We start from the raw sequence: 3,493 nt of genomic DNA, 5'->3' as shown, positions 1-3,493 counted from the left end.
TCTCTCTCTCTCTCTCTCTCTCTCTCTCTCTCGTGTGTGTGTCTTCTCTCTGACTCCAAAACCACTAGGAAGCAAAGTACAAGGAAGGCTGGGGACCCTCTGAGCTGGTTCCTATGGTCCCCATTACTTTTGACTGGATTCAAGTCACTCAGGATGACTGAGGGCTGGCCTAGGGCTTTACCCACAAGCAGGGAGCATGGGGAAAATGCTTGCTGCCTGTATACACTGAAGTCCCTATGGGAGCTACTATCTCCTCAGGCAGTTTTTTGACCAGGGGCCTACAGGGCTACAGCTTTGTCTAAGACGTTGAGACAGGAGCCTGCTCCACACTTCATAAGTGATACAGACCTGCTGCTGCTCCATGGAATGCTGATCTCCACAGAGCACTGTCCTTGCCTGCTCCTTACAGAACTCCAGCCTGGAGGATTGCAGGTACTGGTGGAACGTGGGTTTGAAATCCAGTGACCCACTTCCACACCAACTGCTTACTGTGATCTGTCATGGCAGAACACTGAGTTCTCTTTCTTCGGAGAGTCAGCAACTAGGGCTTTCTTACACCATAAGTACACTAGATACCCCCCATAGGAAGATATAAATGGGGGACTCCTGGGAACCCCAGTCCTGGTGCCTGGTGCTCATTCCACCACTCCTTAGAGTTCATTTCTGCCACACCCTGTGCTGAAGCCCACTGGCTCCTTAGACCTCTCACCTCCAAGCCTTTCTCTCTAGGATCTGTGCTCACACCTGACCCTCCTGGCTGGCTCTCCATCATCTGCCTTATGCTCTGGCTGACCATGCACATGGCTCTGCAGCCTCTGGATGACAGAGTGAGGCAGGACCCAGATCCTAGCCACCGGTTCCTCCAAGAACCAAAGTAGCCTCCTCTGCCCCGGGGACAGGTTTCACAGTGGAGAGAAGAGCGGTCTCAAGGCCTGGGTATGAAGCCTGAAGTCATGCAGCAGTGTAGGATTCTCAGATCCCCACTTGGCTCATTGGTGAAAAAGAGCAGTTACCACCTCCCTGAGTTGTCATGAGGATGACGGCAGGAAATGCTTATACAGGGTGGTACCATGCTTTTCCAGAGCAGATAAGTAAGTGTGTAAGTATGTGTGAGTGTGTATGTATATGTGTTATGTGCACATATATGTGTACGTGTGTGTATGTGTGCATGTGCATGTACATATGTGTATATTCATGCAGGTGTGTACATGTGTATGCATATATGTGTGCATGTGAGTATACATGTGTGCATGTTCATGTACATATGTGCATGTGTATGCATGTGTGTACATGTGTGTGCATATGAGTGTGTATATGTGCATATGTGTGTGCATGTAAGTGTGAGTGTGTATATGTGTGAGTTGTGTATGTGCATGTTAGTGTGTGCATGTGAGTGTATGTGTGTATGTGTGCTTATGTGTGTATATATGTGTGCATGCCCTGCAGTTGGTGTCAGAATCCTAAGTCACTCTTCCTTTTATTCTTTGAAGCAGGGTCTCTCAGTCACTGATGTGCTAGCCAGTTTGTTCTGGGGACCCCAACTCTACCTCCTGAGGCTGGAATTACAGGCACCTGCCATGTCTACTTGGCATTTATCAGAGCTCGGGAGGATCTGAACTCTGGTCTTTACACAATCTCCCAGCCTTCCAGCTTAGTTTCCAAGATCAGTTTCCTGATCTCCCTCTGAAGCTGGATCTCTCGGATTCAGCTCAGCTGGCTGATCAGAAACCCCAGGGTTCCTCCTGTCTCCTTAAACAAGTATTTATTATTTTTTTACTTATGCATATATGTGTGTGTGTGTGCTTGTATAAGTTTATTTACACCAAGTATGCAGGAGCCTCTGGAGGTCAGAGGGTGTTGGATCTACTGGAACTGGAGTTACACGCCGTTGTGAGTCATCCAATACGCATGCTGGGAAAAACAAACCAAATCCAAAACAAACAAACAAAACGGGCTCTGCAAGAGCAGGCAGCATTGAGCCATCTCTCCAGCCCTATGCCTAATGCTTTGTTTTTAAATGTGGGATATGAGGAACTGAACTCAGGACCCATGCTTGCACAGCAAACATCTTACCACCAGAGCTACTCCAAGGCCAAAGCGGACTCTTAGTAGCTCCTTTCCTCACAGCCATTTGTGAACAGGGCTGCTGTACTGAAATGGCAAATCCAAGAGTAGGCTTGGAACTGGAGAGATGACACAGTGGTTAAGAGCTCTGGCTATTCTTCTAGAGGACCCAGGTTCAATTCCTGGTGCTACTATTGTGTCTTATATTAGCCTGTGGCTCCAATTCCAGGGGGATCTGATGTCCTTTACTGGTAGCATCCATGGCTACTGCATGCATGGGCACATACACACAAAATACCAAAATAATAAATAATGTTAAAACAAGATTCTGCTGAACCCTGGTTGGCAGCAGAAGGTCTTAGGTCACATAGAAACCCAGCCTGTTTCTTGTGACTGCAAAGCTTCCCATAGCCAAGGAGAAGGAGGCAGAGGAGGAGCCTTCGCAGACACACCTCCACCTCCAGTGTGAGGAAGTACGGTGCTTGTACTCTAGTCTACAATATATGGAGGGATGAGATTCAACTGGCTGAGACCCAGAGACAGAGAGGAGAGGGAGATGAAGAGGAGAGAAGAAATGGGCGACAGAGAGGAAAGAAAGGAGAGGGGAGAGAGAGAGAGGAGGGAAGAGAAAAAAGAGGAGGGAAGTGAGAGGAAAATGGGAGAAGCGGGGGACGCGAGAAAAGAGGCAAAGTGATCTTTTGGGTATCTGAATGGTGAATCTAGGGATAAAAGACACTGAACGGAAACCCTGAAACCACACGGACAGAGCAGCCATTGCTGAGTGTTGTAGCCGCAGTCTTTACCCACCAGGCACCAGTGGGTTAACAGGAAAGTGACCCTCACAGACAGTCTTTAGATTGACAGGTAGTCGACATTTCTGGCTCTTTGCACAGGATGGATTTTGCTCATAGACTGTTGGTTAGTTATAGAAAGGAAATAACAGTTAATCTTCAAACGTTTCTTCCTAGGGCGGCCACTGTGTGGTTAAGTATTTTTGCTATTCAGGGAAGGGATCTGGGTCTGGCCTACAACAGTTTGTGAATACCACTAACAGCTGCTATGTGCAACAACATATGTGTCCGTGTTCTGCTGTACATATGTGTTCCCTAGGTGAGGAACAGACCCCACAGTGTGTGGAGCTTCATGGCCCCTGGCTTCTGTTTTCATGGTCACAGCCATGGCATGAGAGCTTAGAAAAGTAGCTGAGCTAATTTCAACCTCTTCATTGTGTGAGACTACATGAGACGTTGATGTGAGTTCTAGCTCCCAAGGGAGAGGCAGAACATTCTAGAGTACGCAGGAAGACCATAGACACAATTGAACCACAATACTATCCTAAGATGTACTAAGACAGATAAGTAACTGCCTGTCAGAGGGCTTTTCTCACACACACACACACACACACACACACACACACACACACACACAC

General features: G+C 47.7%; 1 protein-coding gene across 2 annotated transcripts in view; it reads right to left on the bottom strand.

The window, feature by feature from the left end:
• Myrip (myosin VIIA and Rab interacting protein) overlaps window positions 1-3,493 on the bottom strand; it is a 172,308-nt gene that overhangs the window by 42,606 nt on the left and 126,209 nt on the right. The gene's annotated exons all lie outside the window — the stretch shown is intronic.

Source organism: Mus pahari, chromosome 10 (genome assembly GCF_900095145.1).
Source record: "Mus pahari chromosome 10, PAHARI_EIJ_v1.1, whole genome shotgun sequence".
Lineage (NCBI taxonomy): Eukaryota > Metazoa > Chordata > Mammalia > Rodentia > Muridae > Mus > Mus pahari.
The sequence above is the reverse complement of the archived record's forward strand: the minus strand, read 5'-3'. Positions and strand labels throughout refer to the sequence as shown.